Raw genomic sequence first — 20,977 nt, forward strand, 5'->3', positions numbered from 1 at the left:
GTGCGGTCGGTAATTAGATTAAACAACAAATTAAACACTGTTTTTATCATAATTTGTCCCAAATGACAAAATTCTTTTTTCTTTAAACTCATTAAATATATTTAATGTTTTTCTGACTGAAGGAATCTGATCAAATCTATTGACTGATTAAAACACAAATTTATTACAATCTGATCAAATCAATCAATAAACAATCAATCAAACATCAGAGAACCGACAAATGATCAGCAGCGATCGATCAGACATTTATAGATCTTCGATCAGATCAACAGTCTCATGATGCGAGTCTGTGTGCGTGCGTGCGTGTACGTACGCGTGCCCGCGGCGCTGTGAGCGCGCCTGTAGGTGCTGATGGAGCGGAGCTTCATTCAGTGTGAGCACAGTCTGAGGAGGAGGAGGAGGAGGAGGATGAAGAGCGGGGACCCCTCATCTGATCAGATCATCGATCCGCGATGATCGATCAGAGTCTGCAGCCGCGCTGATCAGCTGATCCCGGAGCGGCTGCACGAAGCGACAATCAGCGTCATCAATCAATCGATCGATCACACCTGATGTGAGACGCGGCGGGAGACAATCAGCTGACCGGAGGACGGAGCGGCGGGTCCTGGACTCTGGACTCCGGACCGCTCTCTGGATCATGTGACCGACCAGCTGCAGGTTCGATCCCCGCAGGAGCCGCAGGGAGACCCCGCAGGTAGGAGAGCCACGAGCCGCCGACACCTTCACGCACACATGGAGGGACCCGCACACCAGGGTCCGTTTAAAAGTTGGTCATTTAAAGGTTTCCTCGCGCGGCAGCGACAGAACTCCGCGTGCAGGACGCAGATGAGGAGCGTGTTTAAACCGTCTCGAGCTGCTCTTTGATTCGGCTCACAGCTCATTAACATATCAGTCATCAATAACCATAATAATCAAAACGATGAGTTCGATGTGTTTGTTGTTCTGCGGTGTGACGCGCTGCAGGGCGGCAGGAAGCAGCTTCACATCATCATCTGACTGCAGCCCGCGACAAAACTACGATTCTGACGTCACTGACGTTAATTTATGATCATGAAGAAAAATGTTTGTTTCTGTTTGTCAGCGTTTGTTTTGTTATTATGGGCTGTCCCCACCCAGCGCCACGTGCCTCTGTGTGTGTGTGTGTGTGTGTGTGTGTGTGTGTGTGTGTGTGTGTGTGTGTGTTAAAGGGACAGTCTGATGTTTGTGGAAACAGATCTGTGTGAACTGATCGATCAATAACCTGAGTGTTAATGAAAAAAAATCTGTAAATTTAAATCAGCTTCTACAAATATAATAAAATATTTGTGAACTCTAAAAACTAGTTTTCAAATATAAACAGACGCACAAACAAATTCCACTTCATATACATTTAATTAATTTACAAATAATTTTAAAGCATTTGTGAACATTTTTTTCACATTTCTAACTTTTGATCAAATATTTGTGAATTCAGTTTTTATTTAAGATTCACAAAAAACATAAATGTGTTTGATTATTATTGTTATTAATGATCAGTTATTCAGTGTAGCCGAGATGTGAATTAAATTAAATCAAACTTAATATCGGAAACAGAATCAGAAATACTTAATTGATCCTGGAGGGGAAATGATAAAGTAAGAATAAGAGTATGAAATATAAGTATGTAAATATAAAGCAATAAAGTACAATGTGCATTGTGCTGAAGTGTTTAACACTAGTATGTATGATATTAAAAATATTAAAATATAACTCGTCACTGCGGGGGCTGTAAGTGTTAAAAGAATTTAACTACAACATATTTAAGTCGATAGAAGATTCAGTCGAACACTGAGGAATATTTCACAGCTGAATTATTACACCCAGTCAGTAATTATGAATTATAAATGCTGAAGGTGAATTCAGTGCAGGTGACGGATGGTGTTATTGACTCAGAGCGGCTGACACTGTGAGAACGGCCACAGGCAGGAATGACTTCCTGTGACGCCCTGTGGTGCATCGTGGGGGATTGAGTCTGTCACTGAGCAGCCGTCATACAGTCGTACAGCCTGAAGTGTTTCACAGAGCAGCACAGAGACAGTAACAGGTGAATAACTCGACACTACACTAATAATCAGGAGGTATAATAAACACATGAATATAAACTGCACCTGCAGGACGCTTATGGGTTTTTGCATATTTCCAGTTTTTATTGCACATGAGCTGAGGTAGATGAGTCAGTGTAGTTAGTGAGTCCTTGTTTGTTTTTGCATCAGTCTCACTGAAGCAGCTCCGCTCTGCGTCTCTCCGCCTTCCTCGCCCTGTTGTAGCCAGGAAGGCCTCCTGCTGGAGCTCGGCCCGGCGTCGAGGGAGGGAGTCAAAAAGTGAAGTATACTGCGCTCTCTCAGCTGTAACAAGGTCACTCAGTCATAGATAGTGTTTGCTTTTACTCTATGATAAAATATTTAAATAAATAACATTTAAAAGAACAAATAAAGACAAAAAATTTAGAAAAAAATGAGACTTAAAAACAGAGGCAATAAATGATGAGGCGCCTTAAAGTAAAAGCTGAGCTAAAAAGATATTTATCAGTCAAAGGTGAAACAACAAAGATATGATGAGTTAAAGTTTGATTTGACTCTAAAGTCTGGCTCCTCCAACGCCGTCACTGATGTCATCACCTTTCCTTCGTTTAAAGTTTCCCTGACGATGACGATGAAACAGAAAATCTGAAACAAGAAAAGCTTAGAACTTTATTGATTGTAAAGAAAACAGTACACTTTTTATGATCATATCAAATATTAACTGTATTTCTGCATAAGCGTTAAACAACATGCAGATTGTTTCTATGACAACTGAGGAAGATCATGTGACGTGACCAACAGCTCCAGAATGGCTCCTAAAGGATTCTTTTCCTCTTTCTCCTTCTTCTTCTTTTCCATGAATGAAACACAATCATTGAGAAGTTTCACAGAGACAGGGAGAGAGATCAGCCAATCAGAGAGCAGACAGACGGTCACATGATTGTTGAATTCATTATTATTTTCTGTGTCACGTCTGATCATCAAACATTCACATGTAGTCAGAAAGTTTCATCCAGAAAACTGCGTTTTACAGTCTGCAGTGAACACATCAGCTGACACTCACACTGGATGTTGATGATGATAAAAAAAGTGCTGTAGTCAAAAAATACATAAATATCATCAGTAACATGAACTTAAAGTATCCAAGTAAAAGTACATTAGTAAAGTAAAAGTACTCACAGTGTGACATCAGAACTTTAAAGGCTGAAAGTTTTTATTTTAATAAAATCCACAGACTGAACAACTCAGGTGTAGAGCTGCTGTCATGAGGTGTTCAGGTGTAGAGCTGCTGTCATGAGGTGTTCAGGTGTAGAGCTGCTGTCATGAGGTGTTCAGGTGTAGAGCTGCTGTCATGAGGCGTTCAGGTGTAGAGCTGCTGTCATGAGGCGTTCAGGTGTAGAGCTGCAGTCATGAGGCGTTCAGGTGTAGAGTTGCGGTCATGAGGCGTTCTGTTGTAGAGCTGCTGTCATGAGGCGTTCAGGTGTAGAGCTGCTGTCATGAGGCGTTCAGGTGTAGAGCTGCTGTCATGAGGTGTTCAGGTGTAGAGCTGCTGTCATGAGGCGTTCAGGTGTAGAGCTGCTGTCATGAGGCGTTCAGGTGTAGAGTTGCGGTCATGAGGCGTTCAGTTGTAGAGCTGCTGTCATGAGGCGTTCAGGTGTAGAGCTGCTGTCATGAGGTGTTCAGGTGTAGAGCTGCAGTCATGAGGCGTTCAGGTGTAGAGCTGCTGTCATGAGGCGTTCAGTTGTAGAGCTGCTGTCATGAGGCGTTCAGGTGTAGAGCTGCTGTCATGAGGCGTTCAGTTGTAGAGCTGCGGTCATGAGGCGTTCAGGTGTAGAGCTGCTGTCATGAGGCGTTCAGTTGTAGAGCTGCGGTCATGAGGCGTTCAGGTGTAGAGCTGCTGTCATGAGGCGTTCAGGTGTAGAGCTGCTGTCATGAGGCGTTCTGTTGTAGAGCTGCTGTCATGAGGCGTTCAGGTGTAGAGCTGCTGTCATGAGGCGTTCAGTTGTAGAGCTGCGGTCATGAGGCGTTCAGGTGTAGAGCTGCTGTCATGAGGCGTTCAGTTGTAGAGCTGCGGTCATGAGGCGTTCAGGTGTAGAGCTGCTGTCATGAGGCGTTCAGGTGTAGAGCTGCTGTCATGAGGCGTTCTGTTGTAGAGCTGCAGTCATGAGGCGTTCAGGTGTAGAGCTGCTGTCATGAGGCGTTCTGTTGTAGAGCTGCAGTCATGAGGCGTTCAGGTGTAGAGCTGCGGTCATGAGGCATTCAGGTGTAGAGCTGCGGTCATGAGGCGTTCTGTTGTAGAGCTGCGGTCATGAGGCGTTCAGGTGTAGAGCTGCGGTCATGAGGCGTTCTGTTGTAGAGCTGCTGTCATGAGGCGTTCAGGTGTAGAGCTGCAGTCATGAGGCGTTCAGGTGTAGAGCTGCGGTCATGAGGCGTTCTGTTGTAGAGCTGCGGTCATGAAGCGTTCAGGTGTAGAGCTGCAGTCATGAGGCGTTCAGGTGTAGAGCTGTGGTCTTGAGGCGTTCAGGTGTAGAGCTGCAGTCATGAGGCGTTCAGGTGTAGAGCTGCTGTCATGAGGCGTTCAGGTGTAGAGCTGCGGTCATGAGGCGTTCTGTTGTAGAGCTGCAGTCATGAGGCGTTCAGGTGTAGAGCTGCGGTCATGAGGCGTTCAGGTGTAGAGCTGCGGTCATGAGGCGTTCAGGTGTAGAGCTGCGGTCATGAGGCGTTCTGTTGTAGAGCTGCTGTCATGAAGCATTCAGGTGTAGAGCTGCGGTCATGAGGCGTTCTGTTGTAGAGCTGCTGTCATGAGGCATTCAGGTGTAGAGCTGCGGTCATGAGGCGTTCTGTTGTAGAGCTGCGGTCATGAGGCGTTCTGTTGTAGAGCTGCAGTCATGAGGCGTTCAGGTGTAGAGCTGCGGTCATGAGGCGTTCAGGTGTAGAGCTGCGGTCATGAGGCGTTCTGTTGTAGAGCTGCGGTCATGAGGCGTTCTGTTGTAGAGCTGCTGTCATGAGGCATTCAGGTGTAGAGCTGCGGTCATGAGGCGTTCAGGTGTAGAGCTGCAGTCATGAGGCGTTCTGTTGTAGAGCTGCAGTCATGAGGCGTTCAGGTGTAGAGCTGCAGTCATGAGGCGTTCAGGTGTAGAGCTGCGGTCATGAGGCGTTCAGTTGTAGAGCTGCTGTCATGAGGCGTTCAGGTGTAGAGCTGCGGTCATGAGGCGTTCAGGTGTAGAGCTGCAGTCATGAGGCGTTCTGTTGTAGAGCTGCTGTCATGAGGCGTTCTGTTGTAGAGCTGCGGTCATGAGGCGTTCTGTTGTAGAGCTGCAGTCATGAGGCGTTCAGGTGTAGAGCTGCAGTCATGAGGCGTTCAGGTGTAGAGCTGCGGTCATGAGGCGTTCTGTTGTAGAGCTGCGGTCATGAGGCGTTCAGGTGTAGAGCTGCGGTCATGAGGCGTTCTGTTGTAGAGCTGCAGTCATGAGGCGTTCAGGTGTAGAGCTGCAGTCATGAGGCGTTCAGGTGTAGAGCTGCGGTCATGAGGCGTTCAGGTGTAGAGCTGCAGTCATGAGGCGTTCTGTTGTAGAGCTGCGGTCATGAGGCGTTCTGTTGTAGAGCTGCTGTCATGAGGCATTCAGGTGTAGAGCTGCGGTCATGAGGCGTTCAGGTGTAGAGCTGCGGTCATGAGGCGTTCAGGTGTAGAGCTGCGGTCATGAGGCGTTCAGGTGTAGAGCTGCGGTCATGAGGCGTTCAGGTGTAGAGCTGCGGTCATGAGGCGTTCTGTTGTAGAGCTGCGGTCATGAGGCGTTCTGTTGTAGAGCTGCTGTCATGAGGCATTCAGGTGTAGAGCTGCGGTCATGAGGCGTTCAGGTGTAGAGCTGCAGTCATGAGGCGTTCTGTTGTAGAGCTGCAGTCATGAGGCGTTCAGGTGTAGAGCTGCAGTCATGAGGCGTTCAGGTGTAGAGCTGCGGTCATGAGGCGTTCAGTTGTAGAGCTGCAGTCATGAGGCGTTCAGGTGTAGAGCTGCGGTCATGAGGCGTTCTGTTGTAGAGCTGCAGTCATGAGGCGTTCAGGTGTAGAGCTGCGGTCATGAGGCGTTCTGTTGTAGAGCTGCGGTCATGAGGCGTTCTGTTGTAGAGCTGCTGTCATGAGGCATTCAGGTGTAGAGCTGCAGTCATGAGGCGTTCTGTTGTAGAGCTGCGGTCATGAGGCGTTCTGTTGTAGAGCTGCAGTCATGAGGCGTTCAGGTGTAGAGCTGCGGTCATGAGGCGTTCAGGTGTAGAGCTGCGGTCATGAGGCGTTCTGTTGTAGAGCTGCGGTCATGAGGCGTTCTGTTGTAGAGCTGCTGTCATGAGGCATTCAGGTGTAGAGCTGCGGTCATGAGGCGTTCAGGTGTAGAGCTGCAGTCATGAGGCGTTCTGTTGTAGAGCTGCAGTCATGAGGCGTTCAGGTGTAGAGCTGCAGTCATGAGGCGTTCAGGTGTAGAGCTGCAGTCATGAGGCGTTCAGGTGTAGAGCTGCAGTCATGAGGCGTTCAGGTGTAGAGCTGCGGTCATGAGGCGTTCAGTTGTAGAGCTGCTGTCATGAGGCGTTCAGGTGTAGAGCTGCGGTCATGAGGCGTTCAGGTGTAGAGCTGCAGTCATGAGGCGTTCTGTTGTAGAGCTGCTGTCATGAGGCGTTCTGTTGTAGAGCTGCGGTCATGAGGCGTTCTGTTGTAGAGCTGCAGTCATGAGGCGTTCAGGTGTAGAGCTGCAGTCATGAGGCGTTCAGGTGTAGAGCTGCGGTCATGAGGCGTTCAGGTGTAGAGCTGCGGTCATGAGGCGTTCTGTTGTAGAGCTGCTGTCATGAGGCATTCAGGTGTAGAGCTGCGGTCATGAGGCGTTCAGGTGTAGAGCTGCGGTCATGAGGCGTTCAGGTGTAGAGCTGCGGTCATGAGGCGTTCTGTTGTAGAGCTGCGGTCATGAGGCGTTCTGTTGTAGAGCTGCTGTCATGAGGCATTCAGGTGTAGAGCTGCGGTCATGAGGCGTTCTGTTGTAGAGCTGCAGTCATGAGGCGTTCTGTTGTAGAGCTGCAGTCATGAGGCGTTCAGGTGTAGAGCTGCGGTCATGAGGCGTTCAGTTGTAGAGCTGCAGTCATGAGGCGTTCAGGTGTAGAGCTGCGGTCATGAGGCGTTCTGTTGTAGAGCTGCTGTCATGAGGCGTTCAGGTGTAGAGCTGCGGTCATGAGGCGTTCTGTTGTAGAGCTGCAGTCATGAGGCGTTCAGGTGTAGAGCTGCAGTCATGAGGCGTTCAGGTGTAGAGCTGCGGTCATGAGGCGTTCAGGTGTAGAGCTGCAGTCATGAGGTGTTCTGTTGTAGAGCTGCGGTCATGAGGCGTTCAGGTGTAGAGCTGCAGTCATGAGGCGTTCTGTTGTAGAGCTGCTGTCATGAGGCATTCAGGTGTAGAGCTGCGGTCATGAGGCGTTCAGGTGTAGAGCTGCGGTCATGAGGCGTTCTGTTGTAGAGCTGCAGTCATGAGGCATTCAGGTGTAGAGCTGCGGTCATGAGGCGTTCAGGTGTAGAGCTGCGGTCATGAGGCGTTCAGGTGTAGAGCTGCAGTCATGAGGCGTTCAGGTGTAGAGCTGCAGTCATGAGGCATTCAGGTGTAGAGCTGCGGTCATGAGGCGTTCAGGTGTAGAGCTGCGGTCATGAGGCGTTCTGTTGTAGAGCTGCTGTCATGAGGCATTCAGGTGTAGAGCTGCGGTCATGAGGCGTTCAGGTGTAGAGCTGCGGTCATGAGGCGTTCAGGTGTAGAGCTGCGGTCATGAGGCGTTCAGGTGTAGAGCACAGGTGTAATATGTGTAATACATGTGAAGTATATGTGTTACATATCAATTAAATATTATATAACAATTAAAACTGTCATATAAATAAAGTAAATATGACCCACATGTTCTATTTAAAGTAAATATTATACATAAACTAAATGTAAAGTATAAATTATATAACAATCATTTATGAACTCTGTTATTGAAACTCTATATTTTATATAATGTTTTGTCTGAGTTTAATGTCTCTGAACACTACAGTACCCATGAGCCTCAGCAGCTGTTGCTATGGAGACACCTCCATCCAGAGCAGTGACATCACAGTTACATCATATTCAGAACTGAACTCAGAGCTGTTGCTCTGATCTGAACATCAGCCGCCTGGCAACAGAGTCTGCAGCTCTCTGATTGGACGGCTCTCACAGCAAGGCACTCTGGGACTCGTAGTTTGACTCCTGCAGTGGTTCAGGACTCCGTCTGCTTTTATTCTCCGGGTTTGGTCCGTCTGTGACTCCGCCCACTACGCTGCTGGTTTTTAGTGATGTCACTGTGATGTCACCGGGACGCCATGTGTGTTTCAGTCTGTGAGAGTCTACTGTAACACACACACACACACACACACACACACACAGAGCGCCCCGGGGTTGAAAGGTTATTGGTTGCCTGGTTGGAGCTCTCAGCCAATCAGATGTGAGTATTCAGGGTTGGGATTTTCTACATTGTTGCCATGCGGAGATTTTGCTGCATGACCTACATTCATCCTCCACACACACACACACACACACACAGAAACAGCATATGTGTGTGTGTTTAGCTCAAAGGCACAGAGGCAGCTTCATCTATTCTTCATGTGTTTCCTCTCTGGAGGACCAGTGTGTGTGCGAGTGCGTGTGTGTGTTTCTATCTCTGTGAGGACGTCCTCATGCTTCAGTATTATTGTTGTCACACAGATGAAGATGAGGAGGATGAGGAAGATGAAGCTGCTCCACATTCACACAAACCTAGAAAAGTGTGAGTGAGGCTGCAGAGCGACCGTAACATCAGCAAAACCTGAAACACGAGGAGCTCGATGCACCTGAACGCCTCATGAGAAAAATCTGGGTGGAGCTGTGAAGCCTCCCGGTGTGTGTGTGTGTGTGTGTGTGTTTATCTTCCTGAGATGAATATCAGGGTTCAGCAGCTGTTGGAAAAGTTTTCTTTCTGTGGTTTGTGATTATTATGGGATGCAGCCTCAGTCAGCTGTGTCTCTGTTGTCTCAGGGTCACTGTTCACTGTGTGAACGGAGATGTGTTGATAGTGTGTGTTGTGTGTGTTTGTACGTGGGCGGGTGTGTTCATGGATGTGTGTTTAAAACAGGTCTCTGCAGAGTGAATTATAGGATCAAGTGTTTGCTGAAATCATCTGTGTGTGTGTGTGTGTGTGTGGGGGGGGGGGGCTCTTCATGTTGTTGTTTGTCATCATCATCATCATCATCATCATCATCGTCAGGAGCTCAGCTCATCAGAGAAACCCTGAAAATGAAGTGAGCGATGTGTTCACTGACCTGCTGACGGCCAGGGTCACATGGTGACATGAGGACGAGTTACAGGATGAAAAATCTAAATTTATCAGCTTTAATATTCAGCTCTGACCTCCTGCTCACCCCCCCCCCCCCCCCCCCCCCCCCACACACACACACACACACATCCTCCTCTAATCCCTCATTTTATTATTATTTTTTTCCGGTTTCAATTTGCTTTATTGACACAACGCGCAAAGACGTGTGTGTTGCCAGAGAGTCCAGAGAACCAATCAGAGCGCAGGAGATGATGACGATGATGATGATGTTCCAGTTTCACTGATCTGAATATTTGATTCATTTCCTCTGTGTGCTCAGTTCTGTTGTTTTCTATGATTTATGTCGACATTAAATACATCATCTGAGCCTTTAATGTGAATGAGACATTTTTAGGGCTTTTAATCGATGGGACAGTTTTTTTTTACCTGATAGAGAGAGGGGATGACATGCAGCAAAGGATCATGGGTTGGAATCAAACCCACAGCCGTACGGACAAAATCCAAAATATATTTGACAATTCTTACAATCAGGCTTCCACCTCACATCTCCAAAATGTTCGTAAGCAAAGTTTCTCCCATCAGGTCTGTTTTTATAGATCACACCTGTTGTGTGTAGGAAGTGGTGTACGACTCTTTCAGGACTCGATTTGTACATATGTGGTGTTTATTAATGAGAGACCTGCTCGACCAGGTGAGCTGATGGCGGCCTGATCCTCTGATGTTTCACACGTTGAATACCTGAGACATCACTGCAGATTAATCATATACTTACAGCTGCTCTGTGATCAGAAACACCTTCATGTTTGCACATATTCAGATGCGTCTCAGAGCGCCACCTCCAGGAGAGAACTCTCTGTAGCCCTGTTTACACTGCCTGTTCAAGGCGGGAATATGGCCTTCCTTTACCGCCTCACCGGTCTGGCACATTTTGGCAACTTGTTATGTGTGCGACCCACAGCAGGAGATTAAAAAAGTAGTTGTTAGCAGTTAGCAGCTAACTCAAAGAAGAAGAACAGCAGCTGAAAAGACTGAAATAGTGAAAACAATGAGCTAAAGGAGCTCCTCACCGAGATCAGCCGCCGTATAACAGGCAGGCTAAATGATTGTTACTGACATATGATGTTATTGTTATTCTTGTTATTCTAGAGGTGGAAATCACAAGAGGATCCACGATACGATATTATCACAATACTTAAAGGTGCGGACACACCAAACTGTCATCAAAGAACTAGCGGTGACGAAAGCCAAATGTAGTGTCGTCTACGTCGCCTCACGTCGCCCTGTGTCAGTTGCATTTGAACACACTACACGGACTACATCCGACGGACAAGTAGCACGTACGTTCTGCGCCTGCATGAGAGAGAGCGGAGTGAGAGAGTGGTACATCCTGTCAGCCGAGGGGTTTCCTATCTGTGCAGCCGAGCACCGCAGCACCTCCACGGACTATTACATCCAGACGGTCCCGGTGTTTCCTCCGCAGGCTCCACTTCACTCAGCTGCCCGATAAACCCGCTGCTTTTTCCCACTTTAACCTGAATAACAAACCAGGGCTCGGTGCTCCGGTTGGATCCAAACGGAGAGCCGGGGCTAGCTCAGAGACTAGCGGAGGCTAACTGGCTGTGCTTCCCTCTGGTCATGCTGCGGCTAACGCTCCGCTAGCCGCTCCCAGCTAGCTCCGGTTTGTTATTCAGGTTAAAGTGTGAAGAAGCAGCGGGTCTGTGGGGCAGCTGAGTGAAGTGGAGCCTGAGGAGGAAGCACCGGTTAGCCCCGGTTTCACTACAGGCAGATTCACTCGCTACAGGGGCGAGGAAATAAAACCTGAACAGCCAATCAGAGTGATCTCTCCCACCGACAAGCTCCGCCGCCGATTCAACATGCTCAATTGGCTGAAAAGCCACTGACACCAAAGTGCAGACAGTGCGGGACACACTGCAAAAACTAGGCCAACAGATGCTCACCGACGGCCCGACTTTGGTCGACGGCCGACCGTCAGCTTGGTGTGTCAGGGCCTTTAGGCTGCTGTCAGCCCTAGAGTGGTCTCCTCTGGTCTGAATCAGGGACTCATGTTGTTCCAAAGTTGTATAATTACCTAGAGTTGGTTCGTGTTCTCACGGCAGCATTTACAAGAGGACCAGATCAAATGCCTTGTGTGAGAAAGCTGCTCTTGATTGGTCAGAATTTCCATGTGGGAAAAATCCAGGAAGTAAAGCAAACGTTGAAGAAGAGTACACTTGCAAGATAAATGTGACACTTTCTAATGTCACAATGGAGGGACAACTACGCAGGTTGATTTTAGCGCTGCTCATCGTGGACTATATTGCTGTCATTGTTCATTTTAGTCAAACCATACAGTTTGAAAACGAGACACAGCCACAGAGTTCTCTTTATACATCAGTGGTGAGGAGAGGAGTCCAGCTGCTACAGGAGCTGGACTGTATATGCAGAGTGCAAGGGGGGGGGGCAGTGCATTTAAACCAGGGGGCAGTGAGGCTGGAAACAGGACAGTGGTGCATCTAGCTGCTGCCGGTGTGGGGTTGTACATTGAAAATAATAGGGATGTACAGTACAGGCCAAAAGTTTGGACACACCTTCTCATTCAATGCGTTTTCTTTATTTTCATGACTATTTACATTGTAGATTCTCACTGAAGGCATCAAAACTATGAATGAACACATGTGGAGTTATGTACTTAACAAAAAAAGGTGAAATAACTGAAAACATGTTTTATATTCTAGTTTCTTCAAAATAGCCACCCTTTGCTCTGATTACTGCTTTGCACACTCTTGGCATTCTCTCCATGAGCTTCAAGAGGTAGTCACCTGAAATGGTTTCCACTTCACAGGTGTGCCTTATCAGGGTTAATTAGTGGAATTTCTTGCTTTATCAATGCTTCTGAGGATAAGTTCATCCGAGTCACCAGCCTCAGAAATGGCAAGTTAACAGCAGCTCAGATCAGAGACCAGATGAATGCCACACAGAGTTCTAGCAGCAGACCCATCTCTAGAACAACTGTTAAGAGGAGACTGCGCCAATCAGGCCTTCATGGTCAAATAGCTGCTAGGAAACCACTGCTAAGGAGAGGCAACAAGCAGAAGAGATTTGTTTGGGCCAAGAAACACAAGGAATGGACATTAGACCAGTGGAAATCTGTGCTTTGGTCTGATGAGTCCAAATTTGAGATCTTTGGTTCCAACCGCCGTGTCTTTGTGAGACGCAGAAAAGGTGAACGGATGGATTCCACATGCCTGGTTCCCACTGTGAAGCATGGAGGAGGAGGTGTGATGGTGTGGGGGTGTTTTGCTGGTGACACTGTTGGGGATTTATTCAAAATTGAAGGCACACTGAACCAGCATGGCTACCACAGCATCCTGCAGCAACATGCCATCCCATCCGGTTTGCGTTTAGTTGGACGATCATTTATTTTTCAACAGGACAATGACCCCAAACACACCTCCAGGCTGTGTAAGGGCTATTTGACCAAGAAGGAGAGTGATGGAGTGCTGCGGCAGATGACCTGGCCTCCACAGTCACCGGACCTGAACCCAATCCAGATGGTTTGGGGTGAGCTGGACCGCAGAGTGAAGGCAAAGGGGCCAACAAGTGCTAAACACCTCTGGGAACTCCTTCAAGACTGTTGGAAACCATTTCAGGTGACTACCTCTTGAAGCTCATGGAGAGAATGCCAAGAGTGTGCAAAGCAGTAATCAGAGCAAAGGGTGGCTATTTTGAAGAAACTAGAATATAAAACATGTTTTCAGTTATTTCACCTTTTTTTGTTAAGTACATAACTCCACATGTGTTCATTCATAGTTTTGATGCCTTCAGTGAGAATCTACAATGTAAATAGTCATGAAAATAAAGAAAACGCATTGAATGAGAAGGTGTGTCCAAACTTTTGGCCTGTACTGTATTTTTTTAAGAGCGGTGTGTTCTGGCCTTAAGTTGCACATGATGTGTTCACGGACCGCTGGAAATTTGAAAATTCAACAATAATGTCCGTTTTTACTGTTTAAATGGTGAAACTTTAGTGATTGGTGAAAACATGCATTTGGAAAGTATGTTTTATTTAAAAACTGGCAGTAAAATAAATATAAAATACAACCATTTAAACGAGAACACCCCTCAGCCAAAATAAAAAAAACCTCCCCAGTGCACCACCCCCTCCTCCTCATAAGTAACGAACAGTCCCTAAGAGCACTAAGAACAACATCTCTCAACACACAGTTACAGAGAATTTAAGGACCATTGAACATGTGTGGAACATTCTGAAGACAACAGAGACCTCAGGGAAGAATTTCACTTTCTAAACTTTCACAGTTTCCTCGGTTCCCAAAAACATTGCGTGTTGGTGTTTACAGTCTGATAACAGACGACAGACTGATTCTCCTCGGGTAAAAATAAAAACCACAAGTTCAGTGTGACCTGTGTGTGTGTGTGTGTGTGTGTGTGTGTGTGTGTGTGTGTGTGTGTCTGCAGTGAAGCTGGTATTTATCTCTCTGTCTCTTTCTGTTTAATGAGTACTCTCGTTGGTCCTGAATTAAAAGCCGGCTCTCAGCGGTCGCTCTGATTGGTTGGTGCTGTGTTTATGTTCCCATGCACCAGTTTAACCACACGTCCCCATAAACCAAATGTCCCCATGAGCCACATTCACTCAGCTCTGGAAGGTCCTGTCTCACTGTTTCGCCTGAGAGGCTCCATGCTAACATGTTGCAGCATGCTAACATGATGTAGACCTGCACCTCCACAGCTCCTCTCTCGTCCTCCGACCACTCGCTGCTTTAACACTCCAGAGTCACACTCACCCATTCACACACTGGTGGCAGAGGCTTCTGATTTTGAATGTGCTTACATTTAAATTCAGTATTTAGCCCAGAGGGTGCTTTGACATGCAGACAGGAGGAACCTGAGATCAAACCACTCATCTTTTAAGTAGTGGATAACCTGCTGTACCTCCTGATCCACAGCCATCCCAATCCTCTGTGCTACAGTAAAGTGGGGTGCTAACATAATGCAGCATGATGAAATAATGTAGGACACTAACACAATATAGCATTTAAAAATAAGGGCAGAGACACACGCCGCATCTTGAACCGCCTGGAAAATGTGAAGCTCTGCACTGAAATGATCAACTTCTCCAGAAGAGAGGAAAAATATCTGCCGGCTGTAACTGTGACGTACAGTGAGCCCTAGTCGTTCCAAATTTTGAACTCTGTCTCAGGAAGCAGCCGTCGCACCCAAAAATACAGGTGCTCAAAAACACTTGCACATCAAGACGGCGCTGCTCTCGCTTCTGAGCGGCACTGTCGTGTGTCTACGTTGAAAACAATGGATTTGCGGGTACAAAAAACACTGCAAGTCTACTGACCCTAAAGCAACATGCTAACACTATGTAGCATGCTAACAGAGCTGGTCCTCCTCTGCAGGTCTGACCTGTCTGACCTCTGCAGGATTATTTTCCCACAGTTCCCTGCTTCTGTCCTGCTGAGCTGCTGAATGTGAGAACAGAGAAATACAGGAGGTGTTTGCATGTGAATGACCTGTAGTGTGTGTTTGTGTGTGTGTGTGTGTGTGTGTGTGTGTGTGTGTTGGTGGGGGTGGGGTGGTAGTTTTGTTCTGCAAATGTTGAGTGGGGGGTAAAACTTCACTTTAATAGGACAAGTGAACACAGAGAAACTGATTTGTCTTGATCAAGTGATCCATGTATTATTATTATTACTATTATTATTATGATCATTATCATCATCATCATTATTATCATTATTATTACTATTATTATTATTATTACTGGTTGTAATAGTGGTAGTGACAGACTGAGGGAGATCGGCTTCAGCAAGCTGCCGAAGTTAAACAGGATCTGACCTCTTTTAAAATAAGAGCAGAGAAACAGGCAGGAACAGGGTGCAGATACAGAGGAAGAAGTAAATGCTAAAGGGACTGTTCATTATTTTTTAAGCACAGGGGAGGGACAGAGGAGGGGCAAAGAAATTTAAACGGTTGTATTATGTATTTACTTTGCTGCAGAGTTTAAAGACAACATGCAAAAACAGTTGGTCTTTATTTTGAAGGGTTGTTTTCTCAGAAAAAAAATCACCAATCACAATTTATCAGCCAGAAAATATAAAAACAGAAATTACTGATGGATTTTTTTTTTTTTTTTTCATTTCCAACAGTCCTTGGGCACATTGTATGAATTGAACACCTCAGAAAAAACAAACAAAGATCTTAACCTCTCTAACTCCGCCAGGACGCCGACGTCCTCGCTCCCCCCCCCTCTGTTAAATGGTATCTCCCAGGCGCACTATGTCATCAAACCATGTGATGTTTGGTATTGCCGGATTCAGGAAGCTCTCAACTTTTCAAAAATAACATTGTTTTTCTTTTATTTATTATGTATTTGGCACCAGAGCAGCCTAAACACACAAAGTCCAAAATCGTGATGAGTGGTGACAAGTCATGTCATGCCGTTTTTCAACGGGAAAAGTTAAAGGATTACTCGCGATCTTATGTGGAGCTGTTAGCGGGGACTTAGCTGGTTTATAAAAGGTAAGAGTCTCACTCCTACCACTATTTTTGGCTGAGATATATCGTCTAGAAAGGGGGATCATAACTTTCAAATCTCCAATTTTTTACTGACTTCAGAGGCCCATTACTCTGTCTCTGTATCACCTAGAGTGTTTCTGACACTTTCACAAGAAACTTCAGAGAGTTTTCTTTCTGGCAAGACCTCATGCATGCATGTAGTCAGAGCGGTTCAGAAGCTACAGTCATTTTAATTTGGGTATGTCATTTTAGGCGTTTTTGCTACAAAATGGGGGTGGAGTACATTAAGATATTATTTAATCAAAATCACTTTATTTTATGTCTCATTATAAATTTGTCCAAAATAAACCGTTTGCATGACAGGAGTGAAAAACTGAGACTTTTTTCAACTCCAGGATTTCAACTTCAACTTTTAACTTTCAAACATCAGAAGGTAAGTTTTAAATATCTAATAACTCATTTATGGAGGAGGGAGGGTCATGGAGTTTCCCTCCCTCCCCTCCCCTCCTCTGATAAGTAAAGAACAGTCCCTTAATAAGTGTGACAAATAAAATGAAGTACGTTAATGTTAGTAAGGTTTAGTTTGTGTGTCACATGGAGATGATATCTGATGTGATGTTTGTACAAAGTCAGCTCCCTAATGTTTCAGGTCAAAGTAGATAATTCAATTATAGATTTATACAGAACTTTGTATTGATGGATTGAAGATAAGGATGAATATGAGTTTAATGATATAATGTGACAGAAAACATGTGTTCGTCTAACATATTGTATAAACATGTAGTATATATTTTGTAATATTTTCATATGATGATCATGTTGCACAAAAAAAAAATCTCTAAATTACAAGTAGTTTTTAGAAAGTCATTTTTTTCTTAGAATATATCTACATATATTAAATACAGTTTAAATTCAACTGCTGCTGTGCTTGTTTGGTTTTTAGATAATAAAACATATTTTATATTTATAATCGGGGTCAAACAGCTTCTGTTTGTCAGCGATGAAAGTCTTTTATTTTCATGGAAATCAGAGCTGCAGGAGGCTCCTTGCTTCCTGTACTTTTATTGTGAAGTGACAGAGCGGAAGTGACGCGTGTGAGCTCAGGTACGTTGACTGCAGAGTCTCAGCTGTGAATCAGAGCAGGGAGCGCGTGAGAGCTCGCAGCCGCTCAGCGATCAGACCGAGTTTATCTGAAGAAGAAGAAAAGTTGACGCGTTTAAACCTCCTGAGTCCTGCTCTCTGAGTCAACCCGTTAATGTGACGCTTTTAATCCGGATTAATGCCGCGTGTGTCCCGGGACATGGTTCTGAAGTGTCTGAAGGTATTTAAACTGATGCATGTTTGTTTACATCTGCTTTCATCACGTGTTGTTTACATGTTTATTCTGCAGGTTGTGATAATCATCATCATCATCTTTAATTCATCTGACTTATGTTTGAAATATTAGGAATCAATCATTTAGATTATTGATGAAGTGATGAGGAGACTTCAGGTTAATGAACGCGTCAGAAAGAATCACTTCCTGTGTGATTGTTTTATTTTTTCACTTTGTTTCAGTTTTTATAAGGGACTGTTCTTCATTTCTGTTATGTTTGTTTGTTTGTCTGTTTTTTATCCTCCCTGAAGCCACAAATATTTCCCCTTGGCCCTCCCTGAGTGACTGGAGGAAACTCCATGACCCTCCCTCCTCCATAAATGACTTATTAGATATTTAAAACGGACCCTTTGATGTTTGAAAGTTAAAAGTTGAAGATGAAATCCTGGAGTTGGAAAAAGTCTCATTTGGTTAACTCTAGTCGTGCAAACGACGCCTTTTGGACAAATTTATAATGAGACATAGAATAAAGTGACTTTGATGAAATATCACTATTTTAAGCTTATATATCTATATCTATATCTATATATATATATATATTACGTTTTTTTTTCCTGACAGAGGTGTTTGTAACACATGATGTGTCTGAAATTTAAAAATCCAACAATAGTTTCTTTTTTTTTACAGTTTCTGTTTGTGATACATGGTGTCATTTTGGTGATTTTGACATGAAGGCATGTGTTCCTTAAAAATCTGTGGTAAAATAATCCATTTGTATTTGTATGCCCCACCCCTGAGCCAAAATGAAAAACAAAAATTGCCAATTTTTTTGAAACAAACAAAATTTGCCAAATATATTAAAAGAAAAGAAATTGCCAAAAAACCTTTAAAAAAAAGTGCCAAAAATTTCCGAAGAAAACATGCCGCAGGTGTTCTTTAAATATCACCAAACATGTTTAAAGAAAAATCAACATGCCAAACATTTTCCAAGAAAATAAATCACCAAAAAAGATGCCAAGATATTTTTAAACATTTTTTCCCCCTAAACTGTAGAACTGAAGCACTCTGATTTACTGCAGCAGACTTGAAACCTGAACGTCTCCTGAACAGCTGATAATTGTTTGTGTGAATTAAAGGAAGAACACAAACACGTGTTTACAGGTGTGTGTCAAGGTTCAGTTTATTGTCATTTAAACATGTTAAAAACATGAAATTTGTGACCCAGGTGCAGCAGCGTACAGAATAAAGAACATTTAACATAGACCTGTAATAAATAATTAATGAAATAAAGACAAGACATAGATAACAAAAAAAAACAAGCAGCATGTTAAAGTGTATAACCGTGCATCAGTAGCTGTTTGCAGATGCAGCAATGCAGCAGTATCCTGTAGACAAACAAACAAACAAACAAACAAACATGATGTCACTACATTTAAAGGTCCCGTATTGTGAAAAGTCAGAACTCCATGTTTTTTTAAAAAAAGTAAATCAGGACCATGTAACAGCTGTGACTCAGCCCACAGAGAAAAACACACTGTTCATTTTCAGAAGCTGTCTTTCAATGAGCCGTCAGGATTTTTGTGAGTTTGTGATGTCACACTTTTACTGTAGACAGAATCACTGTGACGTTGCACAGAGGTGCGTTGGGCGCCCTGTTGTGTCACGCAGGCACGCTGCCTCTTAGTACGGTGCGGTTTAGTTCAGTTCAAATCAAAGGAGCTTTATCGGCATCATGAGAAACACGTTTACACCGCCAAAGTGAGTGGGAAGTAAAAACATTAAGTGTTCGATTTACCAGACATTTGAATCATGTACACGTAGCTGCTGATCAGGTGTGACCTTGGACACGCCCACCACCCGAGAGAAAACACACCTCAAAGCCCAGTTTGCTGCGTTTTGAGGAAACGTGACGCTGAACCCAGAAACTACAGCGAAACAATGAACAACATTTGAGAGTGAACGTTCCCCTGAAGACACTCAGTGTGTGTGTGTGTGTGTGTGTGTGATGATCTCCTGCCACCATGTTTTGGTTTGAGGGCAGAGAGGACACGCACACACACACACACACACACACACACACACACACTGTAAATCTGTGTTGAATATTTAAATCCTGTATTTGCATCTCTTTGTCTGCAGCTGCAGCCTTTCATCACCCAGAGTGGGTGTGTGTGTGTGTGTGTGTGTGTGTGTGTGTGTGTGTGTGTGTGCATGTGTGCATGTGTGTGCATATATGTGTGTGTGTGTGTGTGTGTGTGTATTGATAAACATGTTCAGTCTGTTTGATCCTGAATGTCTCATGTGTTACTGCTTCATGTTGTGATCATGTGACCTGAGGTTGTCAGACTCTCTGAGCTCGTCCTGAAGCTTCAGCCTGTGTGTGTGTGTGTGTGTGTGTGTGTGTGATCACATACGAGTGCACAGAGTGACTCGACTCCAGAAGGAGCTTCATAGTTGATTTTAAGCCCAAACTCTGAACATAAACTGGTCCTGACCAGGTGAGGTCTGCAGCATCGGTTACCATGGCGATGGTGCCAGATCAAAAGAGAGTCACCTTTGTAAGATGGAAACTCAACTGAAGACTCATCGTACTGACACACTGATCTCAGTACATGCTACAGTTGTGTGTTTACATCCTGATCATGTGACCTGTAGTTTGTTTACATCGGCTACTTCTTCTTTTTCTTTTTCCCCTTCTTCTTCTTCTTCTTCTTCTTCTTCTTCTTCTCATCCTCCTCCTCCTCCTCGTCTGTCTGTCTGACAGGTGTGATCAGTGACACAGGTGTCAATGTGTAAACAGATGTTTGATTTGTGTCTCTGTGGGAGGTGAACTTTATAAAAACTGTGTGTGTGTATTCTGTTATTGTAGAAACACACACACACACACACACACACACACACACAAACAGCTGGTGGTCAGCTGTTACATAACGGTCATGTGACCATGTGTCTGACCTCATCCTCACCTGTCTGTGTGTCTCTATTCTCCCACTAAACAAACAAGTCTCTCTCTCTCTCTCTCTCTCTCACTCACTGGTTTCCTCTTTTTATGGCTCATTTCCTGCTTCCTGTTTCCTGTTGGGCTCCACTTCCTGTTCTCAGGGACGCTCAGTGTGTTGTCCTGCATTTGGAGGACGTCTTGTTCTCTGGGTGAAGAGTCACAGTTCACAGCGGACAGGAGCTGTGTTTAATGTAAATTCATGTATCTGAGGTAAAGAGATATAAATACAGCCAATCACAGCGCAGGATCTCACCCTCACTTATTAATGAGCGTCGGAGAGAAAACTGGACCAACGATCACTTACATGTCGGCATTTATCAGTGTGGACGTTAGCAGAAGCTACGATCACTTCTCACATCAGGTCACTTCAAGAGGGCCCTCTGCACCAGGAGGAACCCAGGGCCCTCTGCACCAGGAGGAACCCAGGGCCCTCTGCACCAGGAGGAACCCAGGGCCCACTGCACCAGGAGGAACCCAGGGCCCTCTGCACCAGGAGGAACCCAGGGCCCTCTGCACCAGGAGGAACCCAGAGTCCACTGCACCAGGAGGAACCCAGGGCCCACTGCACCAGGAGGAACCCAGGGCCCTCTGCACCAGGAGGAACCCAGGGCCCTCTGCACCAGGAGGAACCCAGGGCCCTCTGCACCAGGAGGAACCCAGGGCCCTCTGCACCAGGAGGAACCCAGGGCCCACTGCACCAGGAGGAACCCAGGGCCCTCTGCACCAGGAGGAA

General features: G+C 45.4%; 1 protein-coding gene across 2 annotated transcripts in view; it reads left to right on the forward strand.

The window, feature by feature from the left end:
* The first annotated feature begins 356 nt into the window (after window positions 1–356).
* Window positions 357–20,977, forward strand: part of ccdc120a (coiled-coil domain containing 120a) — a 34,284-nt gene continuing 13,663 nt past the window's right edge. Inside the window, exon 1 of one of the 2 annotated variants that reach the window (XM_033628049.2) lies at window positions 357–694. The gene's annotated coding sequence lies outside the window, so the exon portion shown is untranslated. Of the gene's footprint in view, window positions 695–17,060; window positions 17,250–20,977 lie in introns of those variants that run through there. The other variant, XM_033628050.2, reaches the window with a different exon arrangement.

The sequence above is a fragment of the Epinephelus lanceolatus genome, chromosome 8 (assembly GCF_041903045.1).
Source record: "Epinephelus lanceolatus isolate andai-2023 chromosome 8, ASM4190304v1, whole genome shotgun sequence".
NCBI classification, from domain to species: domain Eukaryota; kingdom Metazoa; phylum Chordata; class Actinopteri; order Perciformes; family Serranidae; genus Epinephelus; species Epinephelus lanceolatus.